The 18,235-nt window shown below is 39.7% G+C and overlaps 1 protein-coding gene across 3 annotated transcripts in view; it reads left to right on the top strand.

Annotated features, from left to right (window-relative positions):
• The window catches only part of b3gat1a (beta-1,3-glucuronyltransferase 1 (glucuronosyltransferase P) a), a 141,356-nt gene that overhangs the window by 78,575 nt on the left and 44,546 nt on the right, over positions 1-18,235 (top strand). The window contains exon 4 of one of the 3 annotated variants that reach the window (XM_036585633.1): positions 10,049-10,175. The exons of the other annotated variants lie outside the window; for them this stretch is intronic. The gene's annotated coding sequence lies outside the window, so the exon portion shown is untranslated. The remainder of the gene's footprint in view (positions 1-10,048; positions 10,176-18,235) is intronic. 3 annotated transcript variants of the gene reach the window in all.

The raw sequence follows: 18,235 nt of genomic DNA, 5'->3' as shown, positions 1-18,235 counted from the left end.
TGGGCTAAGACTAAACAAAGCATGGTGAATCAGCAGAGCTTCTTGTAGCTTTACTCACTCATTATATGTCCAAAAGTATCCAGACAATTCTTCTAAGTAGTGGTGTGCCCACTGAAGACACAACTGTACACATACAGCTTATACGAGCTCCATAGAAAAGCATAGACAAATAGAAACAGGACAATCTGGAGCAGCCGCACTTGAGCCTAAGGTCACCATGTCCAGTGCCAAGCATCAGCTAGAGGGATAGAAAGCTCCCCAGCATTGGGCTGTGAAGCAGTGGAAATGCATTCTCTGCTGTGATCTCTGCGCCCTGGTGACATCTGGTATAAATAAAAATAGTGCATGGCCACGACTTAGTAAGGTGTGGAACAAGATAATTAAGTCATGGCCACAACTTAGTAAGGCGTGGGAACGAGATCCTAATGCGTGTACACAACTTAGTAAGGCATAGGAACGAGATCCTTATGCGTGGCCATGACTTAGTATGGCATGATCTCATTCCCACACCTTACTAAGTCATGGCTATGAATTAATAATCTCATTCCATCGCCTTACTAAGTCGTGGCCATGCATTAGGACCTCGTTCTCACGTGTTAATAAGGCGTGGCCACACATTATTTTTATTTATAAGGGATGTCACCAGCAGGGCTCCGTAAACATCAGTAACTGACCTCACTCATGCTCTTGTGGCTTCAGTCAAGTCCTCACAGTAATGTTCATACGTCTAGTGGAAAGCCTTCCTGAAAGCTTATTTACATTAATATCCTCTATTAATACTGATTTCAGAAGAAATGTTGGATATCTACAAACTTTTGGATGTAATGACTACAGGATGCTAAGAGAAGGACTAAGAGACAGTGTGACATGTGGGTTGGTATATATCTAACTGAGTGCCGTCTGTCGGCTAACCATAACTGACTACAAAAAGCAGTAATACCAGTATATAGAGATGCACCAAAATTAAAATCTTTAATCAAAACCAAGAACTTCAGGAAACCTTGGGCTCAAAACCAAAACTGAGACCAAAACAAGCTGACAAATAAAAACAGTTTACATAAAATAAACTTACTAAAACTACTGCAGTGCGTAGCTACAGTATGTGGCACAAAATCCAAGAGAAAAGTCATCCAAGATGCTGTAATCAATTATTTGTTCGAGTTAACCTCACAAACTGAGGCTACAGTTGGTGTTAGCATGTTCACAGGAACTTTCCTTTCTGCTTCTGTTGTTCCGGTGTATTCTGGGTATTGAGCAGGATCTCATGTTTCCAAACCTGCAGTGGAGAAATTCTTGATTGTCTTTTTAAAATTCAAAATGGACAGCGATTATAAATAACTTGTTTAATGTCCTTTACTGTTGATCTGCTGCTGCTCAAACTGTTTGAACACATCTGCGCTAACCAAAGCGGGAAAATAAAACAAACTTTTTATCAAAATTTTGCATTTTCATTACTATGAAAATGATTTGTAAAGTCTTAGATTTTGGCCTTTTTAATCTTTGTTATTTTTGGTAAAAATGTTCAATAGTTTTTCTCTTTTGGCTGAGAACTGAAAGTGTATTTATGCCCAAAATTTTTCGGTTTTCAGTGGCCGTAATTCCTCTGCATGCCTAATGTATGCCTAGTGTATACAGTGTATGCAGAGCCTGATATTAAGCTTTTTCAGTGACTTGTTCTATGGATTAGTAAATTACTGGTCCAAAGGCCAAAATCACTTCTCCACTAATAAAACGTCACAAACTTTATACAAAATTAAACACATCAAAAAAGCTCACGTTTGGTGTGGGCAAGCTGTGTGGTTTGAGGTTATCTCTCAGCCAAACTGGGGTGAACACAGCAAGTTATGCAAAACATTCCTTGTTTTTCCATTGTAGATCACCTAGTCAAATTCATCCCTCTAAGTGGGAATGCTTTTTCGGCATTACCGCTTGGATTGGCTTGTTTTGATGCTCTTCCTGGCATTTGTCCAGGTTGTGAACGTTTCAAAAACATTGGATTGATCAGGTCAGCTGCTGCTGCTGAAGTGAAGCTCTCAGGTCTGATACAGATATATAAACTTTGCTATTCGTAACCACTACATACATGTCTCAGGAGGCTACATTCCTCTCAGAACACATTTTCCTTTTTAGTTAGTTCTATCTTGCATATTTCCTTGTCAAATCAAACATCTCAATTCGTTGTTCACTTGTCTGACACAAACTTTCGCTTGTCCCAGACGAGCCTTAATGTCGAGTCCTGGTACGAGTTTGTACTTTGGTTAAAATGAGGTCGCTCTGTCACTGCCCTGCCTCTCTCTGAAGTTTCCATTTTCACTGGTAGCATGGCGAGGGGATTAAGAGCTGGACAGGAACAGAGAGAAATGACACATCCACTTATTTCAACCATCTGTGCGGCCTGGGCTTGATATTATTACTGCGCTATACCTTAGGGTGGGAGTGGTGGTAGCATGCGTATGTGTGTGTGTGTGTGTGGGTGGGGCTGGGTCAGGTCGAAGAGCATGAGTGTGAGAGTGGCAGATGTTCCAGAAGCTGCTGTGGATAAACACTTTCAGAACTAAACGCATTGGGGAAGGAAGCTGTGTGCGAGTATCCTTTGGTGACTCGAACGTGCTTCCTGTGGGTGCCTGCAGTGAGACGAACGCATTCTCCTGCTCTCTCATGGCCTTTTTCAGCCCGGTAATGGAGATGGAGGCAGACAGCAGCACCAAGAGGACTGATTGAAGTCATCTACATCTTCTACCATCTGTATGCAGTATTTTTAGTTTGTCTGTTTGTTTTTCTTGAAGATGAAACAATTCCCTCGGGACATAAGTAAGGCAATCATGAGTATGATTCCCGGCAGGCTGCCGTTGCCTCTGTAGGATGGAACACAATGATGAACTAATGTATTTTGTGCATTTCTTTGTTACTTGCCGGTGATTTTCAGCCAAGTGAATTATTATTGAAAGCTATTCAGTTGGCAAATGTGATACATGATAAGCAGGATGAATTGACAGAAGGGGAGGAAGAACACTGGTTGCTCCTGTTAAAGTAAACAAGAAATATTGATAAAGCTATAAAACTCATTTCCTAAGAGGACAGATGTGTAATGAGTCCTTTTCCGATCTGACACCCTATCCCGATAGATCTTCTTTCTGTGCCAGAGCTCTGCTGAATGCTTAGTCAATCTGTGAGCGCTGCTGAGAGGGGAGTGGACTGACTCTGACTCTGACTCTGAGTGCAAGGACCCACCAAGGCCTGGCCGATACATCGGTAGGCTGATAAAAATGGTGAATATTCATACATTTAAGGTATTGTCAGGGCTTGATTTGAGGGGGGATGCAAGGGGATTCCATCTCCCCAGGCAAGAAAATCACACAAATTCTCCCTGTGTAAAAGTGCCATCCCCTCCTTAGTCACTTAGTAAGAGGGAGGTGCTTTGGGGGGCGGGCAATATATCGTTTGGTTGATTAATGATCAATATTGATGGATTTATGGGTATTCTCGGGGCCTGATTAGAGGGAGAATGCAAGGGCATTCCATCCCCCCCAGGGAAGAAAATGACAAAAATTATCTCTCATAAAAAAATGCCTTCGCCTCAAGTCACTGTAAAAGAGGGACACCTAGAACAAATAATAATGTAAAAGAAGATAATACAAGAATAGCAGAGCAGCACAGGACTAGTGATCTCTGAAATTACTTTTCATTCATCCATCATTCATTCATTCATCATCATCTTTAACTGCTTAATCCAGATAGGGTCGCAGTAGCAATTGGGAGAGCAGAGAATCCCAGACGAGCCTGTCCCCCACAACTTCCTAAAGCTCATTCCAGGGGGACCCCGAGCCGCTCCCAGGCCAATTTGGAGATGTAATCCCTTCAGCAGGTCCTAGGGGTCTCGTCCCAGTAGGCTGTGCCTGATAAACCCCCACTGGGAATGTGACCGGGGGCATCCTGATCAGATGCCTGAACCACCTCAACTGGCTCCTCTCAATGCAGAGGAGTAGCGGCTCTACTCTGAGCTCCTCCCGGATGACCGAGCTCCTCACCTTATCAAGTGGAGTGTAGCCCACCACCCTGCGAAGAAAGCTCATTCACAATCTCATTCTTTTAGTCATTACCCAAAGCTCATGACCACAGGTGAGGGTGGGGATGTAGACCAACGGGAAAACAGAAAGCTTTGCCTTATGGCTCAGCTCCCTCTTCACCACTACAGTCCGGTACAGTGACCGCATTACTGCTCCTGCTTGTCCCAGCCTGCAGCCGATCTCACCATCCCTCTTCCCATCACTCATGAACAAGACCCTGAGATACTGAAACTCTTCCATCTGGGGCAGGTCCTCTCCCCTTACCTGGAGTGGGCGTGCCATCCCTTTCCGGGCTATTACTTTTCCTGTACTTAAATGTAAGAACTGCCACCATTCATAACTGACAAAAGCCAAAATTTTAACAAAATGACTGGAATAAACTTTAATGGGCTACTGAAAATTCTATATTTTAAATTGTCACCAATCTTTATAAGCCAACACTCCAAACATGATATCTTAGCATCATATATCTAGTCTAAATATCTAATATTTCTCATTTGAAGATTCTTGATCAGATTATTTGACTTATTTCTGTGTTAATATCTGTTTTAAGTCATTTTATCCAGCATAGGTTTTTGGAATGGGCAAAACTCTCTGCCAGTGGAATAAGACACTTTCACTCTTTTTTTACTATTTGAAACAAAGAGTTTCTGCTATTTAAGTTTGGGCCACGTGCCCGTCTGATGGTAGCAAAATTAAAAAAAATTGGAATATAAGGTTTGGCGTATGCCATCATAATTTAAACCCAGCATAACAGTCAGCACAGTGGTTGTTCTTTGTTGTCCCAAGTATTTTGTTTGTTTTTTTAGTTAGTCATGGCTGATTCCACCCACTCTCTAGGTCTCCCTCTATTACATGACGCTACTGAACTTTACTTCACCTTTCAATGTAAGTTAATGTAAAGAAGTGTTAGTGCAAGTGATTTCAAAGCATTTCTATTGGTCCAATCATCATATAATTTTCACACAGTGTAAAGGACAGCTGGTGTGCTGAAATGAGAAAATCAACAAAAATGGAGATACATTTGATGGTTTTCTTTGGACAGCATTGATTTATGTAATAATAACAACAACATTATAACTAATTCAGTTGAGGCAGTCACATTAAAAAAAAAACAAAAACGGAACTATCCATTTTATTGTTTTTCATCTATACCAAAACATCCGTCGTTCATGTGTTGCACACTTTATGCTTTATTTTTCATATTATAGCTTCCGTGTCCTGAATAAATGTGCTTTATCATCCTGGTGCCAGTCTGTCAGTGTCTCTGCCTTGTGACTGAAACAAAACACTGGATCTAGAAAACAGAAATTCCATGGCCAAAGTGCCCTGTAGAAACAGGAGGACATCTGCCCACAGTCCCTTCACAGGACTGATCACTTCCCAGAGGTCATTACGCGCTGCCAAAGAGCTTTCCTCACCGGCCCTGCCCAGCATGGGCTCACTGATTGGTTGCTCGCTTTTGTGATGCAGTCATCCACAGGGAAGCGTGCAAACCCTCCTCCCTTGCCCACAGTAAATGAGAACGAGATCTAGGATTGTTTCCTCCACTTTTACAGAACACGAAATTGGAACATGAATAATTGAGAGAGAATCCCTCTCAGCAGCGTGCTGCCTTTTGTCAGCATGAAAACTACACGTCCGTGAAGGTTTTTTGGTTGCTTCGATATTTCCAAACGGATGTGTGCAAGGTTTACGCCGGACCCCTGACATGCTTAATTTATATTTCACAACTGCTTGTCAATTCTCCTGCTCTGAGCAGTGTGTCGAGAGACAATCCAGGCTTGTTTTACCATGGAATGCTTTTGTATCTCATACATGAAGACGTTGCTTATCATGGTTTAACACTGGTCTGTGTTTGTATCTTCTCTCCATTTGGAAAAGCAGTTCATTTATTGGTTTGGAAAATTTTGGTACACAGATATTAACCCAGTAATTATATATAGGACTGTGCAAAAGTCAGAGAACCACCACTTATGTAATTCATTTCCAGTCAAAATGGTCATTGAGGATGTTATTCATTTTTTCCCACACCTCCAAAGTTCAGTCTAAGAAGTTGGTTGCATTTTCTGCTTCTCACCATCCAAGTAATCCCAAACACATTCAGTGATGTTGTGGTCTGGACTCTGGGGTGGTCAGTCCTTTTTTTCTGAGAATACCAGCATCTTTTTTGCTTGATTTGCAAGCTTTCTTCTTTTTTGTCTAATTCCTTTTCTCAGTGAGGGCTTTTTGGCTGCTACACATCCTTTCAGACCCATAGCGCTGTGTTGGCTTCTCACAATGGAAGGATGGACTTTCACTAAGTGGATTATCTTAGATCTAATCCTCCTCAGAAATTTCTCCTGAAAAAAAGTGAATAACTTGTACTTAATGGCTGTTTTGACTGGGAATTTTAAAGTGCACCCATTGCTGACACTACATTGCACACACACACAGCTTGTATCTCCATAGAAAAGCACTGACCAATAGAACAGGACACACTGGAGCAGCCACACATAAGCCAATGGTCACCATGTCTAATGCCAAACATCAGCTAGAGGGGTATAAAGCTAGCAGCACTGTGCTGTGGATCAGTGGAAGTGCGTTCTCTGGAGTGATAGACCTCCATCCAGTACCTTTGGGATGAGTTGGAGTGATCAGTACTTGACCTCACCAACGCTCTTGTGGCTGAATACAATCAAATCCTCACAGCAAATGTTCCAACATCTAGTGTAACACCTTCTCAGAAGAGTAAAGGCTCTTACTGCAGCAAAGGGGACAAAGTCATTGTTAATACCCTTGATTTCAGAAGAAACCTTCGGATGTATAGTGTGTAATTACGCACAATTCTCATATAAAATGTCTTGAAGTAGTGACTGATTTGAGTGTGACAGACTGCCCACCACTCCAGCTCACATCCTAATCCATTCTATATTTCCATCTTTCAAGAGCTAAATTAGAATTTCAACACCACATTTCTTTCATTTGCATCCCGCATGAAATGTAATATAATGGCACCATTTCTTTAAGCTACAGAAGCAGTTCCTCTGTATCCACTGTACTTATCCCACACTGTCATTCATATGAATGGATTAGCTCTCCTGTTTCATGTCGATGAACAATACACAATTATGAAATATCCCTTAATGAATGTGCATTTCTGAAGACAATCCATCCATACATTGATTCCATAGTTTCCACCTCAGAGTCCTCTATTATTAGACAGTGCAAAGTCTATTCATTAAAGACAAGAAAGAGTGCTTTCATTCTTCCAACAGTGTAACTTCTGTGACTGAGTCCTTTCAGATATTAGTGAAAAATTATGCACCTCACATCTCATTGCATATTTTCCCTGGCTGTAGTGGACTGGCTAGTTAAGGGTGAGTGGGTGTAGAACAGAAAGGCCTTTAGGCAACTTTCATGCAACTCAGAATATGGTGTATCAGTGGCAGCTGATGCTTTCTGACGTGGAAATGCACAGGTGGCGATTAAAACAATTAAAGCTGCACTATGTATGTAATTTAAAGATGTGTCACACTGTCAGTTTTATTTATCATTATTGTCAGGACTTCATAATATTTAACACTAATCTTCACAGTATTCTGTATTCATCACTTTACTGTAAAATCAGCTCATCGTAAGATATCTTATGTAATAACATGGCAAATTACTGTGAGACTGACACTGAGTTGTATCGCACAGCATTATGGGATATGAGAGCTACTGAGAGTTAAAAAGGCATTTTAGAGTTTTATGCTGAAATGAAAAAATCTATTGTTTAAATGCTGAAACACCGAGGTGTTGACAAAAATACTAGTGTTTACTAACATACTGAGATATAATATATATATCTCATCTATATATATATATATATATATATATATATATATATATATATATATATATATATATACGTACATACACATAGATTTTTTTCAAAAAAATTATTTAATACTTGTGGATTTGAATATTGTAAACTTGACACCAAAATGAATTTTTAAATGTTGGGAACAATAAGAAATTACAAAATATTAAAACAATTTATTGTAATAATCTATTTAGCAACATTCTGGACATTTCTTTTTGTCTTAGTTTCTTACTATTCATATGAAACTTATGAAGATACCCAGCACAGCATATTAGAATCATTTCATACACATATTTGCAACCGAATGGATTTTGTTTTGTTGAAAACGTTCCAAAGTAGTACATCTATTTTCTAGCTATTCCTCTGAAGTAATGTTGGCAGTATTAGCAGTGTTGGCACTGCTGCTACAAAAAGAAGCTAGAGCTGCTAACTTACACCCACAAAAGCTGTTAAACGCCTTACTGTCATCAGTTAACTTAGGTAATAAACGAAAATCATCAGAATTCTATACTTATGAGGTGCCAGAAAGATCACAAAATAACCCCAAATTATATTTTATATAATTTTATATAATTATAAGCAGCAATGCTAATGGTTGTTTTTCCAATGACTGCCCAGAACTGAGCATACAGACTATTTTTAGTTTGAGTTGATGAGCACTACACTGTCTATCAGACGCAGCTCACTTTAATTAAACAAACCACGGCAGAGTGTCGTGATATAGACTAGATATTTCACACTTTTTTAATTGCTGAATGTACTGAATATTAGCATGAGTGACAGCTAATACAGTCAGATTAATAACTATTTCAGTGATGTTTTATGATAAAGTTTAAGGAGAAGCTGCGCTTCATGTGTAGTCCCAGCCACCTGTGTGGTGTATGAATATCTTATACAAAGTCTAGAACAAAATAACGATTTGTTTGTTTGTTTATGAGTTTATATGCATGTGCAAGCACGAGGGTGTAGATGGGGGCTGTGAGCATTTAGCAGCGACATGATTTTCCTAGAGCAATTTCTCATAGCTGTGCTTCCAAATGAGCTTCGCTGTAACATGTTCAGCCAATCCACTCTTGATCTCTCTCTGTGCTTTTACTTTGCTGTGTAGAGTAATCCCATCACTGTGGGCACGATTTCTGCACCGTGTTAAAGTACTTCCTTACTCCATTTACATGCTCCTGGCATGCTCACGTACTGCTGCCGCCGCTGCCACCCTCACAAACACGGCTGCTCACGAGCAAGTGCATAAAAAAGCTGTGTGAAGTGGCTCAGAGATGTGCGTAGCCTGCATAAGAGTTTTTTTCTGGGTCAGATAGAAATATTTGTGCCTTTTTTGCTCTTATTGGACCAAATTAAGCCCATACACAGCAGGACGGCACCAGAATGTGCTCTAATGAGATGATGTTTCTCATAATAAATACACAGAAAAGCTCCAAAAAGAATAATTGTATGAAGCGTTGCTCAAAGTGCTTCTCTTGTAGTACATATTGTTTTTGTTTTTTTTCTGCCTTGACACACTTGATTCAGTTGTTGGAGGGCTGATTAATGACTTGATGAACTGAATCAGGTGTTTTAGAGTAGGGAAAGTACAAAAATGGGCACCGTATGCAATCACCAGGATTAGGCCTAAAAACTACAGGTCTATGTTACTAAAATTTCACATTTGTTTTAAAAGGTTGTACAATATGGGGGTATTTATTGATGGGAAAAACCTTTCCAAGTCGATTTGTGCTAGTCTGAGTTGAGTCTTTAGTACAGAATTTTAGTTTAGTCTTATTATTAGCTTCAGGCCTTGCATTGTACAAAAGTAAACCCTTCTAAAGACCAATCACGTTCAACACAGCTTCAAAAAAACAAACCTTTTATCATAGAAAACCTTCAGTCTGAAGGACAGAACTGAAGCGCTATTCACCGTAAATATGGTGTTTAGAGGAAAGAAGCAAAACAGCTTGGCTAGCCTGTGGTTTGTATAGCACGTATACTAGCTAAAGCTAATAGGTCCTCACAAGAGTACATAAGTATATAAATGGCAGGTAAAACAAATTCTACTACTGTTTTGCAGACCATTGTTAACCTTGGAAATGCTGGCGTTCATATCACTTCAACTGACCATGTCACTTTGTCTTTGTCGTAGTTGCCAAGATGGGAGTCTAAGCTGAATAAAGGACATAAATTCTTAGTGGAGAATTTTCTTCACATCTGTCGAGTATGATAACATCAGCTAACGTCTACAGAGTGCTAAACATGGACACGATGAACAGGTAAAGATAACTGTAACCAAAAGGCTAAATTAGGCATGTGAGCTGGACACGTTGAAACAGCTTTCTAACAATAATAGGCATAATAAACCTTGCGATCTCAAATGCCAATGGCTTTTAAAGTGGAATGTGAAAACTGTTCCACTGAAAGTGGCTGCAGCACCAACTCTAAAGCACAAACTACCTTCAGGGTAACATTAGTCAGCAGAGGTGAAATGCTGACACAAAGGTTCTTCCCCTCCATATAACAAAGTTTATTCTTTTGTCTCGCCTAATTGCACAAACTCATTTTTCCTTTAAATTGAGACTGCCTTTGGTTTGAGCTTGAGCATTTGGGGTGAGCTGTACAAGCTCTACTCAGCCATCATTGTCACTGTTGTTGTTGAAGCAGAAGCAGTGTAACTAAAGTTAGCTAGCTAAAGTTTTAGTAAGTTTCAAAGGTGATCTGTAACTTCCTAAATCTTCAGGTCAGTTAGCCAACACTTTCAGCTAAATTAGCTATTGCGCTAACTAACATTCTTGCTATTCAAACTGCATGCTAGCCAACCATTCCAAGTTGTTTAACCTCTTTCCTTTAAACACTGCATTTACTGCATGTACAGCTTCAGTCCTGCCCTTCAGACTGAAGGCTTTTCTATAATAAAAGTCTCAAGTTATTTGAAGCCTTTTGCAACCTGATGCCACTGTGAGCAAAACTCGCATGCAAATTCACATACAGTGGAAAAGAGAAAGTTTTATTATTTTACTTTAAGGTTTTACTTCCTAATTTAAATCAGCTTTGCTCATTTTTTCTCAAAATGAAAATTTACATAGGTCTCATAGGTCTTGAGTCTGGGGTCCAGTCACAAAATGGTTAATTATTATCAGTTGTATACTGGAATTAGAGCTGAATAACTTCCGATAACCTGGCACCGATAACAAGTATGCATTAAAGGTGCAGTGTGTAAGATTTAGTGGCCTCTAGTGGTGAGGTTGCAGACTGAAACCAACTGGATACCCCTCCCACACCCCTTCCTTTCCAAGCTTGTAGTAGAACCTACGGAGGCTGCCAGGTTTTCTGCCATCGCCTGTCCCGATTTCTTTTTGTTTTCATGTTTTTGCTTCTTTGATGAGGTTTCCCCCCTTTTTGGCTTTTTCTTGTGCTAAATAATAAATCCGGTCCTCTATTCGTCAAAATTTGAGTTCTCAAACTTCTCACAGCACAAAATGAATAGCCAGCACCAGGCCTCCAGCTTGTGCCTTCCAGCTGTGGCACTGGAAGTAAGCTGCTACGAAAGGACCATTTGAGAGAAGCTCTCCATTCACTTCCATTCATTTCTGGCTTCAGTCTACCAATAAAGGTGCACCTGAGCTGTTTTATATCACCTTATGGCCTTGTCCTCCTCCACAGAGACTGGACTGTCTGTGATTTGATCCACAGACTCGACCATCACTTTATTGCTTCAAAATAAACGTTTTTCTGTGACAGTACAGAGAATGATGTGATAAAGCTGTGACTCGAAACACTGCACTGTAATGTCTGAGGTACAAACTCCTCAATAATCTAAACCACAGAGCCAGTTCACTATATAATAACACTAATAATAATAATAATAATAATAATAATAATAATAATAAGAGACATGGTAAATGGTAATTCTTAATGATGTTCATTTAATTAAAATTTGAATGTTTGAAGTTGTTTGGTGGGTAATGATAATTTTATAACTTGTTTTTTCAGGAATTTGTTGTTTTTACGTACTTTTTCTTATTTGTTTTTCATTTATGATGTATTTATTTATTCAGCGATATGAATTAAATTTGATTTGTGCTTTATTTTGATTGTATAATAATTCAAGATCTTGCATCTTTATCATTATTATTATATTATTATTATTATTATTATTGTTTATTCATTTATTCATTTATTTTATTTTAAAATGAGCTTTGTTAGGAAGTAGTAACTAAAACTCGTCTGGTGAAAGTGTACCGTCGAGCTGAAAGGTTGTGATGATTTATGCTCCTTTAAAACATTCACAAATGTTAGCTGGGCAGCTCCTACTAACATTATGGTAATTTGAACTGCACACAGGAGATGTGCGTCATTAAGGCACCCACGCAGTCTCACACTTTCCCGTCATCCACTGCATGAGAAGCTGATCAGGAAGTGAGACGACTGACCTCAGCTGGTCCCCACTGGAAACAGTGGGATGACTCCAGTTTATATACACTCTGTTGAAAGAGGAGCTGCTCACTATGTAGATATGAAGGGCTCATTCTAATCTATTAAAAACACAACGATTCATAATTACAGGTTTTGTATATGATATTCCATTTCTGCTAATAGATCCCCCTAAATCTTACACTCTGCACCCTTAAGTGAAAATTTCCGCGGTGTGGGAGATTTTTACAGTTTCAAGAAATTGTAGTTTCCACCAAATATGTGGCTGTGGATACAGTGAGTGGAAAATGTGTTAAAGATTTTCAAAACGGCTTTTCTAATTACTAAGTCTAAAGAAATATGGAACGGCTAGCATCTTTAGAGACCTGCCTTATGCATGCTGCACTTATGAATTCAATGTGGACTTGTTTTCAAAAGCAAAAACTTAAAATGATCTGTATTTATACAGACCACAACAAGGCGTGGAGACCTCTGAGGAGGAGTCATTTTGTAGTTGATGACATGCAAACTCTGGGTTTAAGCTGGTTTTCTCTACACATTCGCTGTTAGAAGAGAAGAGAAGAGCCCACGAAGAGCTTCAGACACGGTGGAAAAACATAAATTTCCAGATTTCTAGTGTCTTCTATGGGCTCTCATGGGAATAAGTGAGATGGATGCACAAGTGTTCAGCAGTTGTAAGCCCTAAGGCAATACAGCAGTGGTAAGAGCCTTCCCTAATGCATGTTCTGTCCTGTTGCTTTAGATTTCAGCAAAAAAAAAAAAGCTCACTGTCTTGCAAAGTGGAAACTATATACTAATACAAATCTCTTATACATATAATGCTTGTATTCTTTGCTATAGGCTAGCATGATTTGTAGGTTGGCATATCATAATGAAACACAAGCGGACATAAAATTATGGATCTTAATAACAAGAATTCTGACGTACATAGTTATAATCAGTGTGGGCTTTAAATTATTACCATAGCTTGGATTTCTGAATGTTGCTTATTCTTGGCTGAATTTTAATCTCACGCTGTGCACAATCAATCTTTTCTGTTCAATCTGCTGCTAAGTTCCTGCAGAGGAATTTAGATCAGTTGTTATAGCCTTTTCCAATTTGAATGTCTTAGAGCTTTATGAGGAAGTGAAGTAATCAGTCCTCAGCTGCTGTGCGTGCACTTCACCCCTCAGTCAGTGATTGTAAAAGTTAATCTCTTTGGTAGCTGTTTCTTGGCGTTTTTAAACAGATAAGAATAAGGCATCAGCACAGTTGAGTGACAGGGTGTTGGACCCTTTTCATGATCGTGTTTCAAGCAGTCCTATTTTTACAGTAGGTACTTGTAATGATGGTGATCTGGACCAGTTAAAAGAGTGTTTTGTAACTAAACTTCTTGTAATTAGGGGTGTAGTGATACACATATGTGCATTCCATTCAATGTTTGATTCACATCCACACACACCCACACACCCACACACCCACACACACACACACACATTTTCGCAACCGCTTATCCTTCTGGGTTGTGGGGGGAAGCTGAAGCCTACCCCAGAGGTCATCGGGCAAGAAGCGGGACACACCCTGGAGAGGTTGCCAGTCCATCACAGGGCAGACAGACAGACAGACAGACAGACAGACAGACAGACAGACATATACTTCCTCTGAGGCCAATATTCAATTCAATTTTTGATATTTTGAGTTTAAAATGTCTTGGGGTCCTTGCATCAACATGCGTTTTCAGTGATCGGATCATGTTCAGATTTCACTTGACTGCATGAAAACCCAGGTGTAAACACCCCTGAGGACGCATTATGAGATGATTACAATTAGATCATTCAAATCGCAAAGTCGTAGATGGATCTTGACTCCATTTAACACAAGTGTAAATGGAATGGGATAAACAAGAAAATAAAAGTTGGGGGATGTGCGAGGCTGAAGTTCTAAACCAAGAGGCTTCTTGCACTCCAGGCCGATGAAAATGTCCGAGCTTGTGGACTCATGTCATAACTGGCGAAATCTCATCTTGTCACACTGGGGACAAAGGTTTCCAGCGAAAACTGGAATCTGGCCAAAGTATTTACGGATATGATCTGGACACAAAATCTTTCAAAATACAAAAAACTAAACTGCTAAAACCTCATTCTTGCTTTCAGTGTTTCAAAGAAATCTGCAGGGATATTTTTCCACGCCTGAAAAAGAGAAGAAGTTGGCTTCATTTTCTGCTTCTCACAAACCGAGTAACCCAAACACATTCCGTGATGTTGAGGTCTGGACTGATGGTGGTCAGTCCATTGTTCTGAGAACACCAGCAGCTTCTTTGTTTGCTTCGGAGGTGTTCTTCTTCTTTTTGTCTATTTCCTTTTCCAGTAAGGCCTTCTTGACAGCTACACATCCTTTTAGACCCATAGCACTGAGTTGTCTTCTCACAGTGGACGGATGGGCAGAAACTCCTGTGGATGTTTTTAGATCTGAAGCAGTTTGATCTTCTCCTCTCTGTCAAAGATGAAAGCTTTAAGTGCTGTTTATCCTATAGGGTTTATCTTAGGTTCTAGTGTTCTACCAGTTTCTCAAGACTCAAGATGCAAATGTGAAGGAGGACAAAACTTTAATCTTTGATAGGATTTTACAATTTGTTATTAGGAATTAAAATTCTCTGGCGTAGGCCCCGTCATCGGCCCAGGTCTTGGAGCGTCTGGACTTTCGCAGATCCCGCCATATAGGGACAGAAAGAGCGGAGCCTACTTCCTGGACACCTGGGCCGGGACCAAACTGGTGGCACTTGGAGAGGAATGAGGGCAAAGTCAAAATATTGGCATCTGAAAGCAGCAAAACAGGTTTCGTTAGTTGAGTGCATTAGTGATTGGACAGAGTAATGAGTGATGTAGCATTGGAGTCTCCCTGGTAGAACTTGCTCTAAAACTTTGCTTTGACTTTCCTCTTCCTCATGCAAGTGAAATATCTTGTAATTTCAGAAATATCTTAGGAAAAAATATAAAAAAAAGAAAGAAAATTAAATAAATAAGGGGTCTCTTTATATGTAAACTTCAATGTACTCTTTTGAGAAGACTTGCTGTTGTTGTAAATTATTCAATACTGACTCATTCATCAAGGGCGTGACTCAAATGAACAGCAGTTTTCCAAAAACAAGAGAAAAATAGTGACAGAAAGTAGTTTTGCTTAAAAACATTGAACCTGTCCTTTAAGCTTTCCTGTTCCATTAAAACCTAGGTGACTTTGCACTGCGTGTCGGCTTTACAAGCTTGTTTTTCTTATTTGAGCCTGAACAGATGAAAACTAATCTGAGTCCAGCATGGCAGTTATCTTATGTCTAGTATCACATTCTTTTTGGCATGAATGAGACATTCCTTTTGTACACGTTTACATGGGTCATACTGTCACAGTTTGTCTGCCATCAGTGTTTCTCTGGGCCACAAATGCTTCTGAATGGAAATCGCTGAAGCGGCCTCGTTTATGTGGTTGACAAGTTTGATTTGGGCAATCAGAGGACCCTCCTTCATCCCTCTTGAGCAGCCCAACAAAAGGCTTGTGATTCAGAAGCCTTGATCCATGACTGAATATGCTGCTGATGACATATGATTACAGTCACCTCTACGGCATCTGTGACCTCCCTGACTCCATTAAAGCGAAGCGCTCCAGCTCCAGCTTTGTCTTCAGTAGGAATTTATCACGGGCGGCCTAATTGGAGCCATTTCCAATGTAATGCGACCATCCCACGAGACTTCATTACGGTTCGTGTTTCCCCCCCTGCCGCTGTTTAATGCTTTGGTCAGATGCCAGTGCAGCCTGCGCTCATGACTGAGGCTGCGGTGGTGCACGGTTCCCTGAAGGACCCAAGCACCGTCAAAGATTTGGGCCGGAGCCGAGCCGCTTCTCCAAGCAAGCAAGGGAAGAGAGAGAACAAGGAATACTGCAGAAACACTATAGTAGGGATGTGCATGAGTAGTCCAGTACCTGGTTAACCATTCGAGGTGCCAGTATTCCAACACTGGAATCACTATTCATTGCGGGAAGATGGCGAAATTATACAGACCAATAATTTCCCGCAAATAGCACGGCTTTTATCACTAATTTGGCTAGCCTGATGTGTCCAGACAGTGCCAGCTCTACTTAATAAGTGGCTAATTAGGGCCCAGTGGCCAACAGGGGGCCCTCTAACAACTGCAGGGCTATTACTGCAATGAAAGAAAGCAAAAAGAAAGTAAACTACTAATACATGTAGAAAGTAAAGCTTTTATAACAGTCTTCACTTCCACCGTTTTAGTGTTTAGCAAGCTAGACAGGCTAGGCATGCAGCATAAGTTGCCATGGTGATCCTGGTACAAAGTGATCCACCACCACAATCCTGGTTTAGGTTAAATTAAGCTTAAAGTTAGCTAGATAAGCAAGAAATTCGACTTTGGGAGAGCCCTGGATGGAGAATGCTGATTATCTATAATTTAAACTGTAACATCTGATGATCAGCAATACATAAACATCTAATGATCAGCAATACATAAATTAGCCAGTTATTGTTGTAAGTTAACCTTTAATTTTGCAGTACATCAGCAACAAGCTTTTTAAATTTATCTTTATATTGCTTTGTGTTATTAAAATTTGTGGTATAAAAATATTTATCTCTGCTTTTATTTTAATCTAAATTACAATGTGGAGGTCTTGTGGGGTGCCTGCTTATGGCCCCAGAAAAGTTAGAGCCCACCCTGGGTCCAGAAACAGTTGAAATATATTTGAGTTTTTGGACGCTATGTGACACAGCATGTCTGGTGTGCTACAGCCTTTAAGGGGAATTCCTCTTGTAAACAAAGTCATTTAGAGTGGTTTTATATGAAGTGCTCCGTTCTGGAGAACACTGAGTCAGAACTCTTCACAGTGGTGGAGATAAGAACCAGATGTCTTAAGCATTTAAGGCCTTGCAGAAAGTTATTACATGAAAATGGTATGAATATGAATAATATGAATATGCTGATGCCTGAGACACTGTGATATGATCGTTTTGAGATCAGATTTTGGCTGAAAATGCATTTTTTAGGTACATGTAAGGTGTTTTGTAATATAATCCCCAAAGAAAAAGAATGTTTTCAGATTATGCCTTCATTAACATTACATACAAAAACTCTCTGTGTCTCATGTGGGTTCAATGGTGGTTTTTGGTCAGTAAATAAAATGGCTATATTTGTATTGTAGACATCACGACCTCTGGTTCCCATCACCACAACTGTAAAGAAATATCATAAGTCATAAGAAATAAGTCATTAGGTTTCTCTATAATGGACTCTTTTCACATCAAACCACTCTGAATGACTTTGTTTATATTGCAGTAACTGCAGATGTACATATCGCTGCTGTCAGAACAAAACCTTGTATCTCCATTTTTGTCATTTTTCAGATTAGACATAATTTGAAAATGCCTGTTGCCCTTTACATTGTATGCAAATTTCATGATGAAACAACAAAAATAAACGGCCCAAAATGACTTGGAAAAAAGTCTGGTTCCATTGACTTACATTAAAAGTAAAGTATGTTTTTTCCTCCTCCTGTAAAGTTACCATTTGGGAGATATGAGGTTATATATGAAGTTGAAAGCCTCCTGCCTCGCAACACTTGAGAAAAAAAAGGTAAACCACAAACATATTGTGAAACCGTATTCATCCATACATAGGTCACCTCATAGTTAGACTTTCTGCCAAGACTAGCTAAGAACTTAGTAGTAACTAGTACTGGATTCAGCATAAGAGCTGATTAGAATGACTAAACGTCTTCAAAGCAGATGCTTTAGAAGTTGAGAAAGTGAATTTGTCCTGTTGCTATATCATTGGACTTTGTAGCTTTAGTTCTCTTGTTCTGCATAATGAGGATTAAATATAATTGCACTTAAAACAACTCTGAATGCTCAGGAAATCCCGCA

The sequence above is a fragment of the Colossoma macropomum genome, unplaced genomic scaffold, assembly GCF_904425465.1.
Source record: "Colossoma macropomum unplaced genomic scaffold, Colossoma_macropomum, whole genome shotgun sequence".
NCBI classification, from domain to species: Eukaryota; Metazoa; Chordata; class Actinopteri; order Characiformes; family Serrasalmidae; genus Colossoma; species Colossoma macropomum.
The sequence above is the reverse complement of the archived record's forward strand: the minus strand, read 5'-3'. Positions and strand labels throughout refer to the sequence as shown.